This window comes from Suricata suricatta, chromosome 9 (genome assembly GCF_006229205.1).
Source record: "Suricata suricatta isolate VVHF042 chromosome 9, meerkat_22Aug2017_6uvM2_HiC, whole genome shotgun sequence".
Classification (NCBI taxonomy): Eukaryota; Metazoa; Chordata; class Mammalia; order Carnivora; family Herpestidae; genus Suricata; species Suricata suricatta.
The window spans coordinates 27,057,760-27,074,931 of NC_043708.1; the positions used below are offsets into that span (position 1 = coordinate 27,057,760).

At 53.8% G+C, this 17,172-nt stretch overlaps 1 protein-coding gene across 6 annotated transcripts in view; it reads left to right on the forward strand.

The window, feature by feature from the left end:
- The window catches only part of ELMSAN1 (ELM2 and Myb/SANT domain containing 1), a 42,889-nt gene that overhangs the window by 604 nt on the left and 25,113 nt on the right, over positions 1-17,172 (forward strand). Inside the window, exons 1-4 of one of the 6 annotated variants that reach the window (XM_029950395.1) lie at positions 6,171-6,526; positions 8,660-8,709; positions 13,926-14,017; positions 16,799-17,051. The exons of 1 other annotated variant lie outside the window; for it this stretch is intronic. The gene's annotated coding sequence lies outside the window, so the exon portion shown is untranslated. Of the gene's footprint in view, positions 1-6,170; positions 6,527-8,659; positions 8,710-9,892; positions 14,018-14,111; positions 17,052-17,172 lie in introns of those variants that run through there. 4 more of the 6 variants (XM_029950394.1, XM_029950398.1, XM_029950397.1 and 1 more) reach the window with 4 other exon arrangements.

The following is a 17,172-nucleotide window of genomic DNA, read 5'->3' on the forward strand; positions in this document are numbered from 1 at the left end:
GGGGGCGCGGCGCGTCAACTTCTGCGGCCTGGGCGGCCGGGGCGGGGTATGTGTGTGTACGTGCGTTCGCCGCCCCGCAGCACGCGCGTCCGCGGCCCGCACCGCCAGCCCGCAGCTGCGTGTGCCTCGCCAGTCCTCGGTGTTTGTGCAGCTACGCAGCTCGCGCGCGGCCCCCGCCCACCCGGGCGCAGCCCCGGCAGGAAAACCCTCCCGAGCAGCCCGCGGCCGCTCAGGAATACGGCTGCTCCTCCGCCGGAGAGAAACGTGGTGTCCTCAGGGACCGGCTTGCGTGACCGAGCCCAGGCCCGAGCTGCAGGAACTTGGCACGGGAGCTCCCTTCCCTTGCTCCTGCCGGTGTGCACGACAAAGTGGACCTAGAAACTGCCCGCGCCGGGAGTTTAGGGGACAAACTGCAGGGGCGGCAGGGAGATGGGGCAAGTGCAGCAGAGGCCTAAGCTGGAGCGCTTAGGGCGGGCAGGCTGGCCTCACCTCGCGCTCGCCGGCGCGGCTGGCTCACCTAAGACCTGTCATCCCTCTCGCCCGCCCCCGCACGCCCGCGCCGCTGCGGCCTGCCGAGCTCTCTGCGCACCTCACCGTGTGCTGTTTGCGGCGGGGAGGCCCGTCCGGGACTTGCACATGGCCGGCTTGGTGGAGGTGGTTTGAACTACCCTCCTCCCAACTCACGGTTCCTGGAGGGTGTGCAGTAGGTTGCCCCTCTGGAGGGCCCCCACCCAAACAAGCCTCTGGATCAGGGAGTGGTGCCACCCTGGGGTTTTCAAGCCTCAGCCCCAAGGAAGGCCAGTCTGGAGGAGGTACCTGCCACTCAAAGTGGTGGCCACTGGGTATTCCAGCCCAGCCTCCAGAGCTAGCTGGAAAGATGAAAGGGGAAGTTATTTGCCCCATTTAAAACTTTGTTGGTCACAACTTTGGTGGCTACTTCCTGCTTCCACCGCCCCACATCCGATCTGTGTGTCCGCCTGTGGAGCCTGGCTCGGGGGCCGGTGGGATCGGAGGAGAGCTGGCTGGTGGAGGCTGACCCGGTGGAGGCCGCTGAGGCACGTGTGTGCTGGGGATCCCTGTTGGCAGTTGTTGCTGGGGGGAGGGGAGGTCTGGCTGGCTCCAGCAGGGGGAGCCCGGCCTGGTGGTGGCCTGGAGGTCTGGCCTCCTGGTCCCTGCAGCTTCAGGATTGAGACTGGAGGCCTGGGGAATGTGGAAGAACTGCGGTTCGGAGAAGAAGCCTGTCCTTCCTTGTGGGGCCCAGGCTGAAGAGACGAAGCCACCTGCCTTGGTCCAGAACCTCCAGGGGATGATATGCCACATGATCAGAGAAATGTACTCTTTCCACAGGTAGTCAGGTGGCTTCAGGACTAAGGGGAAAGCGAGAAACCTTCCCAGGTTGAGAATTTATGGGTCTTTTACCTACTGCTCTGGACAGTGAATAATAGGGGTGTAAACGTTCAATTACTGTTATAAACCAGCTCACCGCATGACCCTGGCCCAGTCTTCGTTCTAATTGGATCGGCCTCTGGATGGTTACTCTGGTCTGAGTAACTCCTAGGGGACAAGACGGTGAAGACCCTAGAGGGTCCCTCCATCCCCGCACCCCCCCCCCCCATACAGCTTGCTTTGGGACAGTCTGCCCACTGCCAGGGTGGCTTTTCCAAGTGCCAGGCAGAACTCTCACCCTATGCTAGGAAAGGGTGCCCTGGAATGCCCATGGGACGAGAATTCAACTTTTAAATGTGGGGTTTAAAAATAACTCAATTGTTTAGCCTTATGGACTGCTGCTTGTAATAAATGGGGGAAAAAAGAAAAAGGAAAATAGGCACTTACAAATTCAGTTAAGGGCTTCCTTCCCATGGCTGCCGAATCCAGGGAAGGGCTGCCCAGTAGAGCCAGAAGAGGAGTGGGGTGGGAGGGAGTATGGGGGAAGCACATGGAGAACAGTGTCTTGGAAGGGGAATGGGCCCAGTCTAGGAATCTGGCCATGATAGCGCCTCTCCTGCTGTTGGGTGTCCCAGAAGGAAACTGTTTACTGTGGAGTAGGGATGGCCGAAAGTAGCTGGGAGATTCCTGCTGATCCTTCGAGGCCTATTTCAAATGCCGCTTCTTTTGTGATGTCTCAGCCTTCTTCTGAACACTCATTTCCACCTTACGTAGTCATTTGTATACATGTTGTGCTGTGGTGCTCAAAACATAAACTCAGAGATAGTGTCTGTTCCTCCTTCGAACAGCTGCAGTGAGGATTCTGAAATGCAGAAAGTACATTTCAGGATCACCCTAGCCTCTGCTCTAGTGTGTGCTCCGTGTTGTTCTCACAGTGCTTGGCTTCTAGTGGGTGTTTAGTGTATGTTAGTCGAACAAATGAATGAAAGATCTCCATCAAGAAAAGGTGGACTTGCATGAGGTGGGTGCAGGGGGTCCTGCTACTGTGACTCATCGTGCACCTTTGGTTTCAAAAGGGTTAGTCCATGAGTGAGTGATTTAGGTGCTGGTGAGCTCAGTTTTTTGGCCCTGTCCTACAGCTGGTCTTTGGCAGACAGATTGTGTCTGGTCATTCTGACCCCAGTGGGAACTCAGGGTGAAAGAGTGAAGCCTTCTGCCTGGCAATCTGCTAACCTGGGTATTTCCTTTGACCACGTCTGGCACCTGTGTGTGTATTACGATGGAGGAGTTGCTCCCACACAGTAGAGACTGCCTGTGTGGGGCTGAACTAAATAAACTGTACGCAGGTCTGGAGCTAGGTGGAGTGTGCTGAAATCCCGGCTTCTTACTTAAGGGAGCTACATTTGCATTCGAAGCAACATTCAGGATACCCTGAGACTGAGCTCATTTTATGAATCAGAAGCATTACAGCATCATTTTGTGTTGGAAACTTCTGTTTGGAATCCAGATCACCCTCCCTCCACCCCAACACATGCACACTTCTAGGGGTGCTCACAGTCACACACTTGGGAGTGATGACAGTTAGTGGGGCATCAGTTCAGATTCCAGAGCCATCAGGCAAAGCTTGTCCACACCCACTTCTGCCCCCATACTCAGAACACCATTCCTGGATGGTGTGGGGACAGTAACCCAGGCAGTGACTGTGAAGGAAGCCTGGCAAGTGCACAGGAATGAGGACTGGTCAGATGTGGGTTCCTACTCCAGCTTCTTTACTTCCTGTGTAGCTTTGGGCATTGCTTAATTTCCTGAGCCTCAGTTTCCTCACGTGTAAAATGAGGGTGATAATAGGGTTGCTGTGAAGGTTAAACAAGATCATGCATGCAAAGTGCCTGGCACACAGTAGGTACTCAACAGATGATGGCTATCATTTCACTGTTTCCCCCAAGTCCAGCTGTTTGCCTTTTGCTCCTCCCAGGGAAGAGGAAATGAAGTCTGTCCTGCCTGTGGTAGGAGGGCCCTCCTCCAGCGCACTGGGGTTTGTGTGAATGAAACTCGTTTTGTAAGTCCCTAGGCCGTGGGTATAGCTGTGTGATCCTTGCCCACCTAGACCGGCCCAGGTCCTGGTGCCTGAGTGTTTTTGCAAGGGATTCCGTCCCTGCAGCCCAGGGTTAAGGGCTCAGCTTCCCAGAGATCAGATGGTGCTCTCGGGAACCTACCCGCCCAGGCCTCAGGCTGAACTGCTCACGTGGGTGGGAGGAAGGCTGCTTTCTCAGCCCAGGAAAAAGTCCCCTTGTCTTTGCTTCACCTGAAGCCTCCCAGTGTGACCTCAGTGGAGGTTTGGGTGGAGCTGAGGGTGGGAGTTGTCCTTCTAAAGAGCGCTTTGGCTCTTTCACCAATTGAAATAGCAGGGGTGGAGGTGGGGGGGGGAGACACCAACATATTATATAAGAAGAAAGTTGCCACATGTCAAGAAGGAGCTGGGGTTTTGCTGGGGTGGGGGTGGGGGGTCTCCCTGAGGGACCTGATTGCCGGTTGTGGTTTGTGGGGGCCGGTGGGGAGGAGAGGGGCTGGGGGCCTGAGGCTTCCCTGGCAGCAGTGCTTGCTCTTGCTCTTCCTGGAACGGGGCCTGGTGCTGTGGCCAGCTGGGGAAGGTGCTCCCTGTTCTCTCTGCCTTTCTCTCCAGCCACAGGGAGCTCGCGGGTTATTTTTTCCAGGCAGTGCTGCTGCTTCCAGGAGTCTCAGGAAGTGGGGAGGGGAGCAACCAGGGCAAGATGTGTCCAGGCCAGAGCTTGAAGAGGGGGAAGTATACCAGGCTTCCAGCCAGAAGGGGGTTCCCTGTGAGGCTGCCCAACTTCTCTGGGGAAATGGGGTCCAGAGAGGAAGGAATACAGTGAGGGATTTTGATTCCCAGCTTTTTCCAGCAATTGGGCAGACAGAGGCCAGATCCAGCCTGCTCTTGCCAGAATTTGTCGGTTCCTTGAAGGGGAGGGCCCCAGAGCTCAAAAAGGAGCTCAGAATGGCTTAAGTGATAACTGGCACCCTGAGTGCCTATACCGCTGGCTTTTCTCCCCCTTTCTTCCCTTCTACCTCCTCCTCGCCTTCCCAGCCTCCTGGTGGCTCCTGGGGAGTGTACCTGACCGCCACCCAGATCCTCTCCCCACCTGATCTTGCTCTGTCTGACCTCCCCATCTGGCCCTGGGTCACAGTCTGGGGCTCCCTAGTTCCCGGTAGTCATCCCAGAGCCGGAAGGCACTTTGGGACACTTAGTCCAACTCTTTCCGTTTCAAATGGGGAAGCGCAGAGGCAGTGAATTACCTTGAGGTTCCCCTCCGTGCCCCCACTCTCACCTGGGGCCCCCCCACTCTCACCTGGGGTGCATAGAAAGAGGAGCTGCTCCAGTGTCTGGCCCTTGGCCCCTGCCCCTCCCAATTCAGAAGGTGGGAGGGCTGTTTCAGTGCAGGAAGAGCCCAGAGGAGTACTGTCTCTGCTCCTGGGTGTGGCTCAGTCCCCAGCTGGCTCCATAGTTATTTATTTGTCTGTGCGTGCGTGTGTTCCTGTGTGTGTGTGTGTGTGTGTGTGTGTTTGAGTTCTGTGGTTGGGAGACTGGATCTGAGTGAAAGCAGAAGTACCCCCGCTCTGTCAACTATGTGGCAGGCAGATTGGACCCAATAGGGACAGTCAGCAGAGGAAGAAAGGGGGCAGAGGCCCCTCTGCACAGTGGCCGCTGTGCTCTTTTTGTCCCTGCATCAGTGCTTGCACACTTGAACATAAACAGCCCCTCCATGGTGCTAGCAGTTGACTTTCCTTGCTGGCTTTGGGCAGAAGAGGTGCCAAAAATAACCAGGCAGCACTTCCACTTGTGGGACATTCACTGTGGTCGCCTTGGGGCAGGCTGACTTGCTCTCTGCAGGCGTCCCTGCCCATTGGTCCTCTGGCCACCCCCTCCCCAGCTTCCCTTGGGTGATGGCGCTTTCCCTTTTAATGCTCTTCTTAGTGGGAGCCCGGGAGCCCAGGAGGGTGTCAGTCCCTGCAGGCCCTGATGGCACAGCTGAGCCCAGGGGAGGCCTGTGCTGGGTGCAAGCCTCCTGGGTCCCCAGGCCCGATGCTCTACATGCCTGCAGAGCCTGACATTATTGCTGAAACCCCTCAAACCCTTGTCCTGCTCGGGCTGGCCAGCCCTGCGCTCAGCCAGCTGCGGAACTGAGAGTCATATTCAGTTCCTCCCGAGGTGCTAGAGACTGACGATGCTGCTTCTCTTGCCCAGCAGAGGGGAAAGGAAGGCACATTTATTGAGCCTTTACTTTGTGCTGGGCACTCCGTATACAAGTTAACCTCATCGAATCCCACAGTAACTATGAGGTGAAGATAGTGTACCCCTTTACTAACAGGGAAGCAGATCCACAGGCAGGCTGGCGATTGGAGAAGCCCAGACATGTTTGGTCAGACCCTAAAGCCTTGTCTCTTTTTTTTTTTTTTTTACCATGCAGCTCATGCTCTCCTGGGCTGTTTTCCCGTGCAAAGGGAACCATGTTTTGACCCCTGGAATGAAGGGCTGTTGGTAGGAATTCAGGCACCTTTAGACTGACTGATTAGGGGAGAGATTCTGGGCTGGGAAGGGAGGGGAAGACCCCTCTGGAGACTTCCCTTTCCAAACACTTCACAGGGCAGTCAGAAGCCCAGCCTGAGCCACAAGGCCTTCCTGTGGAGGGCAGCAGGCACATGAGGGTCAGCTGTGTGTGTGGGGTGGGGGGGTTGCCGGGGGGAGTCACTCATGCATGGGAGGAGTAGAAGGGCTTAGATTCGGCCTCTCTGAGACCTTCCAAGTGTCTCCTCCTCCCCAAACATCCCAGCCTCTGCAGTCAGTCCTGGGGTCGGTTCTAGGATCATAGGCTGGGGGTAGGTGGGATCTTTAGTCTCCCTTCCTGGCTGCCAGGTCTGGCCCTGGGTCCATCATTCTAGCTGGCTTGGCCCAGGTCTCAGAGAACCTGGTTGGTGTGTACTTGGGGCTTGGGCTGGATGCTCTGCTGGTGGCTGGTGCCAAAGGCCTCTGGGTGTATTTCAGGAACAATAAAGAATAAATCAACACAGGAAAAAAGGCCCTGCAGCAGCTGCTCAGAGACTGGAGAAACGCAAGGAATGTGTGAGTACTTGGCAGAGGCCCTGGATCTTGACCGGGGCCTGAGAAAGGGCGAGGCACTGACTGGATGGTTGGACAAGTGAGGCAGGCGGCTCTGTGCCCACCTTGTCGTTCATCCAAGAGGCCTAGGCAGCCATGCTGACATCCCCTCTGCTGGCAGCAAGTTTTTGTGCTTCTTGGTCACTAGCAGGTATTGGGAGCCATATTGTCCCCACTCTTTTGCTCCAAAACAGCAAGATACCCCCTCACTGGCTGCCCCAAGCTACCCGGTAGGTCTTGGCCACTTTTGGAGCTGACCATGCAAGAAACCCTGGGCTGATGAAGATATCACATGCCAGACCCTCCTGTTTTGCCTCCCTACCGAGGGGGACATGAGCCAAACATCAAGGACCTGGCATTCCCAAGAAGTCCTGAGTCTAAGAACACTGACCTGAGAGGCCCTGACCACACCTCCACCCCAGCTACATGGCCTTGATCAAGTCACTTCACCTCTTAGGGCTTCAGTTTTATCAGTCATGAAATAGAGATTTGGACCAATGATCTTTGGAGTGGGTGGGCATTCTCTGTCTCCCTCAATTAGGATGTGTAGTAATAGCCTTTATTTAGAAATTCTTGAGAGGAAACCTTTCGGAGAGCCCTGTGAAGAGAGGTGGGTTGCTAGGGTTGGGGTGGATGCTCCATGCCCTGGGTGGGGGCCATTGGCACTAGTAGGAGCCCAATCATGGAGCTGACTTGACCCAGACTTCAGGATGCCAGGGAAAGGGACAGGAGCCTGAGCCCCATTGGGATTTGGGGTGTCTGAGAAGCAGGGGAGAGTCAAGGATTTATTTGTAAAAAGCTCTTTGTCAACCGCAGGTGTGGGGTTGGAGAGTATGGGAGGGCTGTGGCTTCCTCTTGAGCAGAAAATGTTGAGGCTTCCACAGGCTGTCCCCTGTGGTGGAGATTACCAGTAGCCTCTTCATCTTCAAAGCCATCCACTTCCCAGGCCTCTCTCAGCCACCTTGCCTGACCAGCCATGCTTCAAGAACACCATGGTGGTTTTCAGGCCAGCTGCTTCTCCAGGAAGATGTGAGCAGTCCAGAGGCTGCTGCTATCTATCCCAGCCGCTAAGCAAGACATCCAGCCTGAAGCCCTGGGGAGGAAGTTGGCAAAAAGGGCTGTGGGTTCCAGTCCCTGCCTTACCTCTGTACTTCTGTGGCCTCAGGCAAGTGATCTGACTTCTTGGATCCTCAAGTTCCTCACTGAAAAAGGGGGAGACTACTAATACCTACCTGGTTGTGAAGGTGAAACAGTGCCAAGGGGTTAAAGTGCTTAGCACCATGGTTGGCCCGTAGTGGCACCCTTGGGAAATGTTAGAGAGGGCCATGGTGGTGAAGCAGAAAGCCTTATTTTTTTGTGATGTTGGGATTTCATCTTGGCTCCAAGCCTGCTCGGTGTCTTGCCAAAAGGTGTGGCCTGCCTAAGTGGAGGCACGAAGCACTGTTGTTGGAATTCTTGATTCTGGGCCCTGCTCTGCTTCTGGATGTGCATCTGTAGGCTAATTTCTTTCCTTCTCTGGGCTGCTTTGTGGAATGAGGAATTGGACTAGGTGAACACTGGCATCTTTTAATATTTGGAATCTGTTCAGCTTCCCCAGCTGGGCCAAGTTTTGCTGGTTGGCTCTGAAGAGAGGCATGAGCCACCTTTCTCCCTGTGGTATGGAGGCTCTTATTCCAGAGTGAGATCCTACTGACCTTGCAGCTACCATCTCACCTCTGCTACCCACCCCCCCCTTACCTCAAAACCCCATGGGCTTCCAGGGGCTTTTACAGATAACCCCCCCACCCCTCATCTTTCGAGGAGCCTGTTTCTGACAGATTGGGGCTGGGATTATGTCTCGGTGGGAGTGTTCTATACTGTGCTCTACTTAGAAGTGCTCCCAGGAAAAGCAGCAGCTGGAAGGGAGTATGAGGAAGGGGGGAGGTGCCCACATGAGTGGGGTTCTCTGGTGTAGCATTCCTTCTGAGGCCCACAACAAGTGTGGAATTGGGACTTTTCGGTAAGAATGATGGGAAGACCAGGGACTTTGAAGGCTGACAACAGGGCTTTGTATCTTGCTTCTGCCACCTTAACAGCAGAGCCTTGGTTTCCCTCTAGAATGGACACGATCAGATGCCCAGATGGGAAGTTTGTAAGCATGGAATCAGGTATGTCAAGGGCATGGTGTGGGGGAAGTGCTCTATAAATGTTTGCTTCCTTCTTTTGGGTATTCTGTAGATGGGCAGGGGGAGGGAGAATATTTGCCTGTGGTCTTTTTCCCGGGGAGAAACAGGCTGCATAACAAGCTGTTACAGCCCCACAGGCCTCACCCTCCCACAGCTGTTTTGATTCTGGGGTCAAGCTTGGGGTCAGGTTCAGTGTGTGTCCTGTGTGGGGGATGGGAGAAGGGCTACCCAGGCATTTGCAAAACTCTGAGCTCTGTAGCTTCCTAGGACTGTGAAGAAGGTGTAGAGACCATGGTCTGAGGGAGCGGCGGTTCTGGGCTGGGAGAACTTGACAATTACTTATAATCTTCATTTCCTGTAACTTCCCCAAATTTCCTTCTGTTATTGATTTTTAGTCCTATCTCATTTTGACTGGAGATCACGCTTGGTATGGTTTCAACTCTTTTAAATTTTATTGAGGCTTGTTTTATAGCCTAATTTATGATCTATCCTAGAGAATATTCCATGTGTTCTTGAGAAGAATGTGAATTCTGCTGTTGTTGGGTGGAATGTTCTGTAGTTATCTGTTAGGTCTAGTTACTTTATAGTGTTGAAGTCTTCTGTTTCCTCTGGGTCTTCTGTTTAGTTGTGGAGTGTTGAAGTCTGCAGCTAGTGTTGTTGAATTGTCTATTTCTCCCTTCCATGCTGACAGTTTTTGCTTCACGTATACGGGGGACTCTGTTGTTAGGTGCATATATGTTTATAATTGTAATATCCTCTTCATGGATGGACCCTTTCATCATTATAAAATGCCCCTGTCTCTAGTAAGAATTGTTGTCTTAAAGTCTGTTAGCACAATATTAGCATGGTCAGTCCAGCTCCTTGGTTACTGTTTGCGTGGTCTATCTTTTAACTTCCTATTACTTCCAACTTGTTTATGTCCTTGAATCTAAAGTGTTGTCTCTTGTAAACAGCATATAGTTGGATCGTGGGTTTTTTTTTTTTTTACCCATTTCCCAACCTTTCCATTTTAATTGGACTGTTTTATTTACATTTAAAATAATTATCGATAAGGTTGGGTTTTGTCTGCCATTTTGCTATTGATTTCTGCCGTGTCTTTTATTTGTTTCTCTGTGGCTCCATTACTGCTTCCTTTTGTGTTAAATAGATATTTTTGAGTGTATCATTCCTGACTTATAAAATGAGACCAAGAAGAGTGAGATGTTACCAGCAATGCACTTAGTACTCCATTCCTGACAGACAGTAAGTGCTCAGTAGACATGGCATTCATCTGGGCCTCTGGTGCGGTAAGAGCCATGGTCAGCCCTAGAGCTCACTGAGAGCAAAGTCCACCCAGGGCCTCATGGGACTCCTATCTCCTGGGCAGAGTATGGCCCTCTGGCAGTCGGCTTCTTTGGGGAGGGAGGAGCAGTGGGTTTTTGGAAACCACATTGTGCCCATCCCTGACCCTCTAGTCTTTCCCCTGCTCCAGCATCTGGGCACCACATGGGCTGCTTATGAAGCACTGCAGATTTCCAACCCCCAGTCCTCACCAGACCCTGAAAACTGATCGCTTAGGGTAGGTTTGACAACCACTGTACTCCATGGCTGGGTGGCAGGGTATGATAGAGATCTGGTTTGGAGTTGGAAGGCTTGGATTTGAATCCTGGCTTTTCATTTGTGTCCTTAGGCTGTGACCTGGAACAAGGTACTTTTCAGAGCCAACCTTTTCTCATTTCTCAGATGGGAATAGCGGTTGCACGAGGAAGCGGTCCTCATACACATTGGGCATGTGGCTAGTGCTGGTGGCTAGTATTTCATGTGGCAGTCGCTGATTACAAAGGTGTTTCTTTGTCCTGCCCTGTCCCCCCTGCCCCGCCTAGAGCTCCTAAGTTCCTCAAAGGCAGGAACCAGTGAGCCGCAGATCCTGGACCAGACACCTGGTGATCTGACAACCAGCCCACTGCAGTCTCCATTGGGCCACAGTGCCTCCAGGCCTGGATCCCCCCAGTCTTGGTGCAGAAACAGAGGGAACTGAAGAAGCCTTATGGGACAGTGGTTGTTGTGAATAAGAGCATGGAGATTCAAAAGGGGTGGGAACAGAATGTGCCTTCAGACAGGAGGTAGGCCTTGAAAGAAGGTAGATTGTCAGAGTGGAGGCAGCGCTTCCAGGCAGAGGGAACAGCTCTGACAAAGGCTCAGAGTCAGGGAACTTTCCCCCAGGCCACGTGTTCCCTGTATTTCTAGCTCCTGCATGGGCTACTGTGCATTGTAATTAGTGTGTGTTTCTGTGTCTCTCCTCCATGAGACTGGGAGCTCCGTGCGGGTAGGGACTGTGCCCCTTCTCCTGTGTCTCCCAGAGCCTGGAGGGCTGCACAGTTGTGTGTGTGTGTGAGGAGGGTGGAGGAGGGGGAGTTGTTTGCTAGGTAGGGTGAGGCCATGCCCCTGTGAGAGAGCTCCTCTGTGTCTTGGCCTGTCTTGGGCAGAGTCTGGCACTGGGGTTCAGGCACAGACTCCAGAGAGCTCTGCCCTAGACCTGTTGGAGGACCCCTCCTTTCCAAGGGGAGGCAGGGGTTGAAACAGTCTTGTGGTGGTGTGAGTCCCTTAGGCCATAGAGAAAGTTATAAGGAGACCTAGGGCCCCACCCGTCCGCCTGAGGTCCTTTCTAGAGGTTTAGCCATTTAAGGAATTAAGGGGGTATTTGCTGTATCTGTTCTGCCAGCTTTTACCTTAGTCCACTGGGATTCCCAAATCCTGTTGGAAGAGATTTTCCTGGGCTGCCTATGATTATTTGTGGCCCTTGCCTAGGAGGGAGGCAGCCAGTCCCCTTAGTGTGGGCAAAAGCTGAGCCTAGAGGCTTTATCCTTTCCTGGCTCTGCCCGGGACTCTTTGCTCCCCCCCTCCCCTTTATTTTAAAACAGACCTGGTTATCCTGGTCTTCTCATGGACACCCTGGCTTCCTATGGGCTTCCTGAGGGTGTTTGCTGGAAGTAGAGGAGAGGGACAATAAAGGTAGATGCCTGAATGAAGCCCCGAGAGTGGCTCAGAAGGCAAAGGATTCCCCTTTCACACGTATCCCTTTAAAAGCATCTCAGTGTTAGCAGTTTTATGGTCATGGCTCAGACTGCTGCAGGCTCAAACCCTGGCCAAGCTTTCTGAGCCTGACCAGCTTGATGGCTGAGACCCCTGGGACCCTGTTGGCCTGGGCTCTGCATTTCAGAGCTGAAGTTGAGTCCGGAGAAGTGCTGATCTGGGGACTCTCTGGATTGAGAATGGTCAGAACATAGGGACTGCTTTCTCAGTGGGGAAGCGACACTTGTCAGAGGCAGGTCCTTATCCCTGTTGCTGGTGTCTCCATCCTTACTGGTTTGCAGACTCCTTTATAAGTAGGACTTATGTGTCCAGTGGTTTAGAGAAATGGAGCCCTTCAGCCTGGTGTGAACTTCCAGGTAGAGCAGGGCAAACAGTATTGCAGATGATTGCACTGTGTCCAAAGGCCAGGCTTCTGTAGGGCCTGGGCAACTCTAGCTAGCCCAGGATGGCAGTTCCACGCTACTTGCCTAGACTGGTTATAGCCACAGGCCCCAGAGTGTCTAAAAGAGAACTTTCCAGGATATGAGTGTGGGCTGGAGGGCCAGCTGGGCCATGCTGGGCTCGTCTAGGAAGGGAGGGTTCCTCATCCCCTCGCATCCTAACCAGACACCTTGGTGTCTTAAGCCTAGCCATGTCAGGGCACAAGGTAAACAGATCCACAGACGTCTGTCTCTCTGGCTATGGTTTAGGCAAGGGTGGGAAGCCGTGGGGGAAGAAAAATTGGACAGGGCAACAGAGGGACTGGCACTTTCCCAAGTTGACCTGCATGCGATGCGGGGCAGCAAGTGACAGTCAAGGGGCAAGTAGCTTGTGGGCTGGCAATTAGAGAAAAATTTGTGTTCAGCTTAGTTGGAGACGGCCTGAGGCGACTAATGGGATGGGGTGGGATGGGGTTAGGAGGCAGGAACTTTTCACTTCATCTCAGCATCATGGGGATCTCTGATGTGCATCAGGGAGAGAGACTGGAAGTCAGGGCTGGGCAAGAGCCCAGGGTGGACCTGCGGGCCCATGAGTAGTGCCTCTGCCCCACCAGAGCTCTGACTCACCTTGGGCGCAGTCTTGAATGAGCATCCCAAGAAGCAGACACAAGCCAAGTGCCAAGGGACAACAGTCTGCAAACTCCATGGAGCTTGCAGTCTGCTGGGGACAAAGAAATAGAAATAGGCACCTGGAATTCCGTGTGCTGAGTGTTGGGGGAGGGGGTTGGGAGGTGTTGTGGGCTCATAGTGAAGCTCCTGGCTCACCCTTGGGGTGAGAGAGGACTTCCCAAGGAAGCAGTGTCTCGGACCTGAAGGGTGAGTAGGACCTGGCCAGATGAAAGGGTGCAAGGTGTCCTAGGCAGAGGCGCTGCCTGGCTAGAGACCCAGAAGCAAAGCAGGAACAGCACAGAATGACGGCTCAAGCATGGCAGGTTGAGAGAGCTGTCAGGAGCCAAAGTCTGCAAGACTCGTGGGCAGGATAAGGAGTTTAGACTTTGTCCTAAGATAGCCTGTCTGGTGCTCTGGGAACCGGCTGGCCTAGAGATTTGGAGCCTTGTTAGATGCCATATTTAGGTCTGTTTTGCCTTGGTTGGGGATGCGTGAACTCTGACTCCCCATCTTCCTAGTGTTGAGTTTGTGGTGTGGAAGTGACCCCAGTTGTAAGAGCAGAAGCTAGGAGCTTGAGTATTAAGGGTCAGCAGGGTCTTCCAGTCAACTCTGATCCCCGGCTGAGAGCTGAGCCCCATGCAGCTGCTGGGAACAAGCTAGTCCTGGCCTGTGTAACCTTCACTCACAATGGTCTTTTCTCTCAGATGGCAGTACGCAAGATCTCTAGCTTGGGAGGGGCCCTGGTTCCCTCAGTGGGCATGTGGCAGGGCTGCCTGAGGGCACTCGGGGAGCTGTTCGTGTTCTAGTTGCCCTCCCTGGAGGGTACAGTGTCACCATCAGCATAGAACTCCCAGAGGCCTTTCCAGCACCTTCTCTCATGTGTCTGCAAAACACATATGTGGGTTCAGCATTGTTTCCTTTTCTTGGTGCACATTGCTTTCTTCTATAGAGAGAAAGTGCTTTCCACCACAGACCTTCCTGAAAGCCTCAAAGGTCCCTGGTCATGGATGTCAGACGCTTGCCTTGTCTTCTGTCCAGGGATATCACTGGGTCTGGTCAGGGATTGGTTGTACCAGTCCAGTGCCCGGCGGAAAGGAGACTGAATAGAGTGGGGACAGACAATCAGACTGGTAAGAGTGGGTTGCACTGTCTGGGGCCCGTTGGTGACTGTGGGTTTCCTTTTGCAGTGTTCCTGCATCCGCTGTTAGAGACCCTGCAGCCAGGGTGAGCTGCCTACAGCAGTTACACACCTCTTCCCTGCACCCTCAGGGAGTTGGCCCACAGGTCAGCAGCCTTCAGAAAAGATGGCTTCCATCCTCTTCCTCACTGTGAGGAAGGCCGGGCCGACCTCCACCTGAGGAACAGAGAAGTGGGGTTGGGGCACAAGAAATGAGAGGAAGTGGCTCAGCCTTGTCCAGCGCTGCAGGCTGTGATGTACACGTAGGGTACAAGAGCTGGGAGCCCCTCCAGCAGCAACTAGACCTGAGGCCAGGGGTGAACTTGCAGGGGCTGGAGAGCCCAGGCCCAGAGGGCTGGGCTGAGTGGCCCGAGCGGGCTCAGGCCTCCTTGCTCACTTGTAAAATGGAGGTTAAAATAACAATGCCTCATGCTTGGGCTTCATGCTGACTTATAATAATGTCATGTGGGAAGTGAACATATGCAACGCGCTTAGGACGGGCCTGGCACAGGTGCTGCCTCATCATCATCATCATCATCATCATCATCATTCTACCATTACTACTACTACTGCTACTACTACTATTACAACTACTACTGTTACTTAGGGTCCTGCTGCCTTGGTGTGTCCTCTCCCTTCCTTCCTCTAGGGTTCCCAGGCATCTTTCACTCTCCTTATCACCCCAGACAATGACCTTTCTTCTCTTTGGGCCCCAGGTCTGGATCTCTGTCCTCTTGGCACTCCTCCCAGTAGGGGGGGCAGAAAAGGCCTCTGCGGAAGTTTCTGGTATGATTCAGTCTCCCCAGAATTTGCCCCCTTGGTTGCTTCTAAGCAAGTTCCCAGCCTAGCTTTAGAAACCTACTGTGGTGTCCTGAGTGATGATCCTTCTTGACACACAGGGTGAGGGGTGGGAGGCAGACCAGCCTGACCAAACAGCTGCTGGTGAGCCAGTGCGGGGGCCCAGGGCAGGAGCAGCCCTGCCCTGGAGCTCCATTCACAGACTCCGCCTCCATCTCACCCAACCCAGTGTGCAGAGCTCACCCTCACACAGCTCCGAGTGGCCATCCCCCGCACTTGGTGCCTGAGTACCCTCCACAACCTTGTGCACATCTGCCACATGCACCCAGGCTCATCTGGCACGTGGGCCTTCCCTTCCTCCAGTCCCCAAGCCCATGTTGTGTGGCTCAAAGGCAAGAGGACTGTGACTGGGGTAGGAGGGCAGTCTGTGCCTATAGAAGCAGGGGATGCACAAGTGCATGTGAGCACCTGAGGGGTGCTCAGGCCCCCTGGAGGCACGTGGACCTACCAGCTCCCCCTGGGTGCCCTGCTCGGGCACATTCTTTCTTCTGCCTTGCTTCTACAAACACAGACTTCAGACTTCTAGTTTGTTTGTGCTGATTGGCGAGGCAGAGCCTGACTCCTGTAACTAGGACAGTCCCAGCCTGCAGCTTCACCATGGTGCCCTCGGTTATTATTTTCATTGAGGGGGGGGGGGCCTGGCTTTTGGGTCTCTGCTCTGAATTGGGTTGGCTGTCAGGAATGAGAATTTAAAGACAAAAAAAAGAGTTTGTTCTAAAGGTGGTCCTCTGAGCTTCCTACTTGTCTAAATTGTACCCCTTCTACCAGGGCCAGAGCGTCTTGGATGCCTACCTGATCTCTCTTCCTTCCCAGGCTTGCACAGTGGGAAGAGCCTCTTTCTCTCCTTTCAGGGCCAGGAGCAGAGGAAGGAAATGGAGGAGGAAGTTCCTCCCCTTCTGGGTGCTGGTGAAAGTGAAAGGCAGGTGTTGGGGGAGGCTGGAGTGAGTCACAGGCCCCCCCTCCCCCGGAGGGGAAGGGCCAGGGAGCTGCGGAAGCCTGTGAACGGGCGATAGGAGGCCTCACACTTGGAGCCTGCTCTTACTGCCCAAGCCTCCTTGGCTGGACTGGTTTCCTGGGAACTCCAGGGACTGCTTACTAGGACCTGGAGCTTCTAGAGTCTGAGGTCTGAGGTTGGTCCGGACCTGTAGATTATTCCCCAGGGCTTCCTGAGCTCCCCTCCCTTCCCCTCCTGGCCTGACTGGCTCATGACCAGAATCACAGTGTGGGCAAGAAGTAGGCCATGGAGCTCCCTCACCCTCACCAACTTCCCAGGGAGGGGAAAAAAAAAACCCTCTCTAAAGAAAGACAAAATCTTTGAAAATACATGTAAGTTATAGAATACTGGTCTTGATTTTGACTGTCCTGTAGAAGGATAAATAGAGCAACGTATTTGGTTTTTTTTAATCAAGTTTGAAAATAAACACAGACACTATGAGCACTTTAAGTCCCACCATGTCATAGGAAAACCTTTCAGATCTGAAGTCTAGCAATCTGCATCCCTCAGTATTGTAGTTTCGCTAGTCTTTTGGTCCGGAGCTCTTGGAGGAGGGCTCAGCAGTGGAGAAGGGAGGGCAGGTGGGGATTGCTGACCAGCTACCAGGCTGGATCCTGCCTCTAGCCAGCCAGGGCTGCAAAACAGGTTCTGTGCTGGTTTAGGGAAGGCTCCGGCAGCCCCAGAGTCCCACCCTGCAGCTCCTCCCAGGGGTGGGGCTAGGACTGCACATACCCTTCTAGGGCCTCACCTACATGCCTCAGTGCAAAGGACTTGAGCCTAGCCCTGGGCCTTGGACTCTGCAAGGACTTAGTGGGCTCCCCACCCTGGAGCCACATGGTTAGTTAGGAATAACCCCTGTTGTCTCTACTTCCTGTGTCTGAGGTTTGCTCCGATCATCCGAGGAGGCACTGGCTGCATAAAGCTCCTTCGGGACTGGTGGGGAGACTACTGCGTGGACAGATGTGCTTGACCAACTGGGCAACCAGACCTGGCCGAAGAGACAGGAGCCCAACAACGGGCTTTGTCACTCCTTTTCCCATCTTGGCTACAGAGGCACAGACTCCATCTCAGGCCCACTTGTTCCCAGGGTGGTGCCTTTGTGCCGTTTACAGATTACACAACCAAATGCTGCAGGGTGAGCTGGTGGGATAGTCACAAAGCAGTACCTTCTGGTAGTTCCCCCAAGGTTCTAGCTCCTACCTCACCTGTGCTGCTCTGTGAACTTGGGCCTCTCCCTCACACTTGTGCTGACATCT